This window comes from Scyliorhinus torazame, chromosome 21 (genome assembly GCF_047496885.1).
Source record: "Scyliorhinus torazame isolate Kashiwa2021f chromosome 21, sScyTor2.1, whole genome shotgun sequence".
Taxonomy (NCBI): Eukaryota; Metazoa; Chordata; class Chondrichthyes; order Carcharhiniformes; family Scyliorhinidae; genus Scyliorhinus; species Scyliorhinus torazame.
Window position 1 is genome coordinate 108,890,858 of NC_092727.1, and position 9,318 is coordinate 108,900,175.

A 9,318-nucleotide genomic window follows, 5' to 3' on the forward strand; every position below is an offset into this window, starting at 1 on the left:
TCTGTACTCGTTGGGAGTTTAGAAGGCTGAGGGGGGAACTTATTGAAACGTACAGGATTCTGCGAGGCCTGGATAGAGTGGACGTGGAGAGGATGTTTCCACCTGTAGGAAAAACTACAACCAGAGGACACCATCTCAGACTAAAGGGAAGAGACAATCCTTTAGAACAGAGCGGAGGAATTTCTTCAGCCAGAGGGTGGTGAATCTGTGGAACTCTTTGCCGCAGAAGGCTGTGGAGGCCAAATCACGGAGTGTCTTTAAGACAGAGATAGATAGGTTCTTGATTAATAAGGTGATCCGGGGTTATGGGGAGAAGGCAAGAGAATGGGGATGACAAAAATATCAGCCATGATTGAATGGCGGAGCAGACTCGATGGGCCGAGGGGCCTAATTCTGCTCCTATGTCTTGTGGTCTTATGGCTCCTGGTGTTCTCCCACCTGCCGGCGCAGCGTGAGGCTGACGGGAATCACTACTGGTCTCCACCACTGGGGACCAGACGTGATGGCCATGCTGGGGAGAGGCTCCGAGGACATTGAAGCCCTCACGATCAGGGCAGTGCCAACCTGGTACTGCTAAGTTGGTACTGCCAGGGTGTCAGAGGCAGTGAGAGGTCAGTACTGCCAAGGGGCAGAGCCTGAAAGGGGGCATGGTGAGGGTGCTGAAAGGGGGAGTATTATGGGATGGGCACGGGAGGGGAATCTGGTGACCCCATAGCAGGGTGTCACTCACCTAGGGGTGGGGTGGGAGGAGGGGCGGAGACAGCTGGTGCCGGAGATTAGGGAGCCCCGATGCTGGTGAGAAGGTGGGGGAGCGGAGATGCTGAAAGGAGACCCTTCGGAGGTCCCCGAAGCCAGTGATCTTTGGGGATAGGAGCTGATGCCGGCAAGCATGGTGGCCCTGATCTCTGTGAATCGGTGATCAATTGGTACACTGAAAGTTGCGCAATAGTGGATTTTGTCATGGCCTTCCATGCCTTTGGACAGGTCTTTTAGAATACGCAGCGTTAGTACATTGGCACTTGCTTTTGCCTACAGCTCGCTGTAGCTACATCAGCTATTGCTCTCGTGCATTGCTGCTGTCAACGGCCCTTTTTGCCACATGCTTTGCAGAATTAATGGAAAGCTTGGCATTCTCTTGGTGCATGCAGAAGGCCACACTTTCCACATGCTTTGCGAGGTTTAGGTGTTCTACTAAGTGGGTTACAACAATTGGAATTATATTTTGGACCTGTAAGTTTCGGTGACCGGCGAGAATTGTTTCAAACTTGCATCCATCCTCGTGTAGCTCTTCGATGCTAGATGGATCGCACCGACAGAGAATTCTGCTGCATAGCTGTGTACATTGTTGAAACATTTAAATCCGGATGGTAGGTCAGCCGCATCCCAATTCAAACTGTGGAATTTTGTCAAAGGGACAATATCCCTTTGACTTTCCGCCTTGTTTTATTCATTTATTGTTCAGCAACCCCAAAGCCACAAGTTTTAACTTTCTCTGGTCCAATGTTACGATGGTTTTGTGTGCGTTTTTTTGGTTTCGCTGTTCATTCGGTCCACAACCTGGTCACACCTTTCCTGACTGAGGTATCCCGGTGTTAGTCCCTTTGAAACATTGTCCCACTCACCACTTATCAGCTCTTTATTTGATCACCGTGTCTTCCAACCTTTTCGGTGCCATCCACCATGCTGTGATTTAAACACTCTCTGACACTGCAGCTTCCGTACTGTCTGGCCAAAGCTTTGACGATCGTCTCGTACCATGTTGCACAATCGAAGGCAGTTCGCCATGTTATACCCGTACGTAATCTTGCTGCCACGCTGTTTGACCAACGCTGAACACAATGTCGTGTTTTGACAATATTAAGACACCGATCATTCATTGTACGTTCATTTATTTAGTCCAGGCACATGAGAACAGAAATAGATGGACAGAAATCGTGAAGGTATCACCAGCAGAGCTGTGTGTGCCGTGTTCTGTTCACATACCCCAATGGAACCAAGACTAGATCACATGATGCACCTCCCTTCTACTGATGCAATGCTGCAGCAGAGTCAGAGGTTGTGTGTGTGTGTGTGTGTGTGTTGGGGGGGGGGGGGGGGGGGGGGTGCAGCCTCACTTCCTGTAATGTCACACATGGGACCCACGGGTGGGAATGCTTGTCTGCGCCGTATTCCCATTGGAGTACGAGCTCCCCTGCTAAGGGTGGGGTATCTCAATTAACCCCAAGAAATTAGATCAGGCAGTAGGCACCAACAGAGGGGTACCAATAAAGGGGCTGTGGCCAAAGTCCAGATGGACCTTGGATGTCCAGCTCCGATATTTTTGTGCTCACCCAGTTCCCTACGCGTAAGTGGAGAAGGTTGAGTCCGAACGTTGGCATTTAGAAAGAGTGGGCATCATTTGACCAGTGTGCTTTGCTGATGGAGCGGTGGTGTCGGTGCTCCAGGTAGTGAAGCCGGATAAGACAATCCACCTGTGTGCGGATTATAAATTGGCAGTGAATATAGTTTCTAAATTGGACCATTACCCTTTACCACACATCGAGGATTTGTAATATTGGCTGGTGGCTTTCACTAAATTGGACTTGAGCAACATTTATCTACTGCTGGAGCTCGATAAATCCTCCCGGAAGTGCGTCACAATTAATACGCATAAGGGATTCTATGAGTTTACCCGGCCCCCATTCGGAGTATCCTCAGCGTGCGCAGTGTTCCAGCGCGTCATGGCAAACATCCTGCATGGTTTGCCACACGTTGCAGTTTACTGGACAATGTGTTAGGGGCCACAGAACAAGAACACTTGCAGAATCTCGAGGCAGAGGCAAAATGGTTTTCCGAATATGGGATCCACTTGCGCTGCACAAAGTGCATGTACCACGCAAAAGTAGTGGTGTATTTCGGATATCGGGTGGACAATGAAGGCCTGCACCCAGTTGCCGAGAAGGTGCGAGCGATCAAAATGGCCCCCGCTCCGCGAGACGCGATGGAACTTCACACTTTTCATTAACTAGTTCATTACTACGAGCGATTTATTCAAAATTTGTCTACTGTCCTAGCCTCCGCCTCCAATTGATTTTGAAGCAACACTAGCCTTGGGTTTGGAGCCAGGCCCAGGATGTGGCGTTTAAAAAGGTGAAGCAGTGGTTGTCCTCTTTGGGGGTGGTGACACATTGACACTTCCAAACCATTGTGCGTCACGTGCGATGCTTCGTCGAATGGCATTGCGGCGGTTCTGTTGCATCAGATAAGCGACGGCCATGATCACTTTTGTCTTCCGGATGCTGCCTGCAGCCAAGAGAAAATATGCCCAGCTTGAAAAAGATGGTCTGGCAGTCATATTGGGTGGAAGGCAGTTTTCATCAATCCGTCTCTGGCTGCCATTTTGTATTGTCACAGATCACAAGCCATAGTTAGGCCTCAGCTGTGAAGATTAAGGTGATCCCACCATAATATTGTCTGGGAGGATCCAGAACTGGGCTTTGTTATTGGCTGCTTACGAATACTCTTTCGAGGACCCCCCAAGGGACCCAGATTGCACATGCTGATGCGTTGAGCCGTCTTCTCCTGCAGATCGACTCTGCAAACACTCCCATGGCAGACAAAGTAATTGCTGTCCTGAATATCTTTGACTTCTTGCCCTTCACTGCCTCGTGTGTTTGTGACTGGATGCAAACCGACCCTGTACTTGCCAAGGTGCGACATCTGGTGCTATATGGTGGGCAGCAGCGACATAGTGTTGAAGGACCTTCACCACGGACATCCCAGAGTGTCCAAAATTAAGATGCTGACGAGGAGCTACGTCTGGTGGCCGGGTTTGGACATGGATATCGAGAGGTTGGCCCAGCAGTGCTCCATCTGTCAAGAGCACCAGAAGCTCTCCACCTCGGCAACCATGCTCCCTTGGGAGTAGCTGGGTCGCCCATTGGGCTCGCGTACACATGGATTTCTCAGTTCGCTCTTGGGTTCAATGTTTCTCATCCTGGTGGATATCCACGCAAAGTGCCTGGCGTTCCACCAAATGGCGTTGATCACTTCCTGGGCGATTATGCATTTCGTTTTCCTCCCACGGGATCCCGGAGGTCCTCGTGACCGATAAAAGGGCCTCTTTCACAAAGAAATGAAGAAGTTACCCCTTTTGCGAAATGCAACAGAATTTGCCATGTCCGCACCGCCCCGTACCATCTGCCTTCACATGGTTTGGAAGAGAGGGTCGTGCAGACGGATGCAGTGGCTCAAGAAACAGACGTCTGGCTCGGTGGGCACAAGACTGGCAAGATTTGCACTCTCGTACAGGACCACGCTGGCGCAGTAACTGGGGTAGCACCCGCTGAGATGTAAAGGGTCGTACACAACTGAGCTTGATTCTACTGGATATCGGTGCAAAGGTGCGCCGTAACCAAGATTTACAAAGGTGATTCCCAGTTTGACGTCGACCTCTTCGATGCTTTGCACCTGGCGACACAGTGTTCGTTTGTAACTACAATGGCGGCGTTCACTGGTTCTCTGCGATTGTTGGCTGTCAGACGGGGCCAGTCAAGGCTGGGAGCAACTAATGAGACGACACCTGGTTGCTCACGGAGTTGCTCCCTTGTGAAGTACCTCGGACGAAACCGGCTCCATTGCTGAAACAGCCTGCTGTGACGCCTCAGTCTGTCCCGATGCCGACATGCCTGACGTTGTGTCTTCCGCCTCTGAAATGGAGACGCAGACCTCTGACGTCTAGGACATAGACTTAGAGTGCAGAAGGAGGCCAATCGGCCTATTGAGTCTGCACCAGCCCAGGGAAAGATTGCCCTACATAAGCCCACACCTTCACCCTGTGCACATAACCCAGTAACACCATCTAACCTTTATTGGACACCAAGGGCAATTTAGCATAGCCAATCCACCTAACCTGCACATCTTTGGACTGGGGGAGGAAACCCCCAGACACGGGGAGAACGTGCAGACTCCGCACAGACAGTGACCCAAGCCGGGAATCGAACCTGGGACCCTGGAGCTGTGACGCAACTGTGCTAACCACTGTGCTACCATGCTGCCCAAGGATGGCAACTCCGTAGTTCAGCCGCCTCTTGACAATCATCCGCCATGAAGTTCCTGCCGCAGATGACATGCACCGGCAAGGTATACGCCGGCTGATCCGTCGCATCTTCTCCATGACGACTTACCGGAGCCGAAGAGACTCAGACATCCTCTGGCCCGCTCCTCCTTGTCCGTCTCATCGCCCATCGAGGGGGTCTTCAGACTTTGGGGAGGGGGTGTAATATCCCGCACGGATCTACAGGATGGGAATGTTTGTCTTCTCTGTGCTCCTTGCCGAATACTAGCACCCTTGTTAGGGGGAGGGTGTCTGAATTAACCCATGTATACAAGCTTGCCCGGTAAGGCACCGACAGAGGGATCTACCGGGTAGTGTACATATCGTTTTTGTAAATAAAACTCTGCTCTTATTGTACTCGGTGTGGACTCCCAGTGTCCTTATTTTTTTTATTCCTTTATCAGAGTGGACAGTGGGAAACCCCTAATCCAGCTCCTTGCCTGCTCCAAACAACAATTCAAATTGAATCCAATTCATGGTCTCCACAAGAGAGACATATCAGATCCAGGCATTACACCCGACCTCATGCTCACCTTAGCCAAAAGGCCGAGAAACTATAATCTCCGTGTCCTTATTAAAACTCCTTTAGTCTTCCTCTTATTGAGGTGCACCAATGGGAATGGGGAACCTACTCGAGCCCCTCTGAAGGAGGCAGGAGGTTAAATGGCAACCCCTCGTCAAGCAGCAGAGAAAGGCAAGTCGGTAGAAAAGCAAAAATCACTTCCAGCTTTAATAGCAACATAAAGTGACTAAACTTGTCTGTTTTAACTTATTTCATGGTATTATCAAGCAAACCTGTTACCACTGGCCCAAATGAGAGATAAAGGAACATCAGGCAGAATGAAGTGGGCAAGGATCCTGCTCCCAATCTTCAATTACTGGCCCAAAGCTGGGCAAGATAGGCAGAAATCTCCACTTGGAATTGAAATCCAGGCCTACCTGCGGAAGGAATTGCTGGTTACCTCTTTCTGTCATCCAATAGTAACGATTTGTCGAATGACCGTGCTGATCAGGTAACGTGAGCAAGTCCTCCATGCAACGGACAACAAAATAATTGAGGATCTAATTTCTTTTAACTGATGGTTTACGGTGTAAAATTGCAGGACCTTGTCACGCTGTCTGACCAAGTATCGATGGAGGTGAATGATGGACTGGGATGATCGAGAAAAGCATAGGCCCTTATGACGTAGGAGCAGAAGTAGGCCATTTGGCCCAGCAAGTCTGCTCTGTCATTTATTGAGATCATGATAGATCTGATATTAATCCTCAACTCCACTTTCCCACCCTTATCCCCATAACCCTTGATTTCCCCACACAGGAATAGCCACCTTCACCTCAAGGACAGTATGAGGGGAAACGTTTAACAAAGACCTGAAAAAAGTTACAATTTCAGGCCAGTCTCATGGGCTGATTTCCACTGGAAATGCCCAGCAACCTTTATCCTGATCAAAGAATGAAAATGTAGTAAAAACAAATTGAAATTCAGCATAATAGATCTCAATCAGTTTTCTGACCAGGAATACCCAAAGGATGGAAATTTTCACTAGGACATGGAGGTTACTCAACTGCTGAAGGCAGTGAGTGCACAGAAAAAAGCCATAATCCTCTCTTCAATCTTTTTTCAAAATGAATTTAAAGTACCCAATTTGTTTTTCCAATTAAGGGGCAATTTAGTGTGGCCAATTCACCTACTCTGCTCGTCTTTTTGGGTTGTGGGGTTGAGACCCACCCAGACACAGGGAGAATGTGTAAACTCCATACGAACATTGACCCCGGGCCGGGATCGAACCAGGGTCCTTGGCGCCACAAGGCAGCAGTGCTAACCACTGCACCACTGTGCTGCCCTTCCTCTCTTCAATGTTACCTCCTGTCCAGATCGTGGCAGGGTGTGATTTATGCCCACCGCCAGCGGTTCTCAAATCTGTCAAAATTAGACTACGTCCTTGATCAACAAACATTGCCAGATTACATCCTGGGGAAGACTGCTAACAGAGACAGGAAATCTGCTGGTGGGGGATGGGTGGAAAGCTGATCGAGTGAAAGTGACAGTGAAACGTGACTGGCTGCCTTCAAGGAACCTCAAGTTGTTCAAATGTAAAAAGATTCTGCTTTCGCCCATTGGCCAAGTACAATTGATGAAGGGGGGGGGGAGAAAGAGGGTAGCACAGTGGTTAGCACTGTTGCTTCACAGCACCAGGGTCCCAGTTCGATTCCCAGCTTGGTTCACGGTCTGTGCGGATCTGCACGGTCTCCGTGGGTTTCCTCCGGGTGCTCCGGTTTCCTCCCACAAGCCTCAAAAGACGCGCTGTTAGGTAATTTGGACACTCGGAATTTTCCCTCCGTGTACCCAAACAGGCACTGAAATGTGGCGACTAGGGGCTTTTCAGAGTAAGTCTACTTGTGACAATAAAGATTATGAACCACATCAGCATTCCTCTTGTCCATTGTTGCCAAGATGTACTGGCTCAGAACAGTCAAATCTCTTCATGCCGTGAAGGAGGGAGAAAGAGAAAATAATGCACATAATATCCTTTCAGTGGAATAACAGAGGCCTCATCTTTGCCCATCTTGCAAATTGCCTGTATCCTTGGTCTGTCTGCACCTGCAGCTTTCGTTATTGAAAACCATCATCAAAACCACTATAAAATTCACAGCTCCAAAATTGTCAAGTTTAATTCCTAACAAACTGGAACCAAAATAAAGGAAACGGTCTCTCCAAACGTCCAGCAATTATTCCAGCTGCAGGGCGAGTTGCAAAAGGACCACAATGGCAGAGGTGAGTGTTGTTAATTAATGCACCATCTCGGATTTGCAAAAAAATGCAATGAGGGTAATGGACTTTTAGAAACAAATCAAAATGCAATCTGGATTCCCCCCCCCCCCCCCCCCCCACACACACACCACAAATTCAGAAATGTTGTCTTCAACATTCTTGCAGCTCCTGCCCTCCATCTAAAAATCTGCAAATATTAACCCCCCCAACCAAATTCCGATCTGTGCCAACTTTGCGGATTGTCACTCTTTGCTACACGTTGCAATGGTTTCCCTCTTACTTAAAGTCAAAAATCAAGGCTCATCTTTCAAACAGAATGGCATCGGGGCATCATTCAGTCTGAAAGTTTGCAGGTGTAAATAAAAAGGATCGAGCCACTCCGATCAATGTTTAAGGGTAAGGAGGAGTGACCGCGACCCACAGCGGTCACTGACGCATCCCGTCCCACTGGGTCAACAAGTGCCAAAGTCTTCCAGCGCAGCCAAATCTACTGGAAGATAGCTCTGCGCCTGCAAAAGATTTTAACGCAACGTCTTGAGTTAGCAAAAACAAAAATGCATCGAGAGAAACGAAACGTAACTTCAAACCCAGCCAAAGTGCAATCCGTACCCGCCCCCCTCCCCTTCCCCCAGGTAAAACATTAGGAACTAAAACCAACCCCCGGAGATGTCCTTTGCAGAATGGCCGAGTCTTCGCCGTGTCGTCGATGGAAGCTGGTCTTCAGTCAACACAGAATTGGGTTACCCTCCTCAGCGACTCCACCCACTGCACGTGTCCCCCCCCAAAAATGTGCATTTGTTTTTAAAAAAAAAAGTGAATTGTGAATGAAGCAGTCATTACAAAGTACTTGATTGCCAGTAACATAGGTTTTTTTTTTGGGGGGGGGGGGGGGCTTTCAGAGAGAGCAACTGATGCGGTAGAATTTTTTAAAAAAGACATCATAGCACAGGGATTAAACTTTATAATAGTGACGCTTTCGATGATAGTATGCAAAACTCCACAACGTGTTGCATTTACATGTTTTAAGTTGTTTGCGTTTACATTTCTGACTTAAGGTTCAATCACATAGCTGGAATCTCCATTATCAGAGAGGTACGAGTGCACAGGAGATTTACCGGAAGTTTTAGCTATGAAGAGACTGGATAGACTTGGATTGTTTTCCTTTGGGAGGAAACTGAAGGGAGGGGGGGGGGGGGGGGGAAGAGAAGAGAAAGAGAAAGAGAGAAGGAACATAATTGATATGTATAAAAATGAGGGGCATAGACAGGAAGAAACTTTTCCCCTTGAAGGGGGCATAGATTTAGAGTTAGGGGCAAGAGGTTTACAGGGGATGTGAGGGGAAGTACTGAGAATTTGGAACTCGTTGCCTGAAAGGGTGGTGGAGACAGAGGCCCGCATAATATTTAAGTAGATGGGCAGCACGGTGGCACAGTGGGTTAGCCCTGTTGCC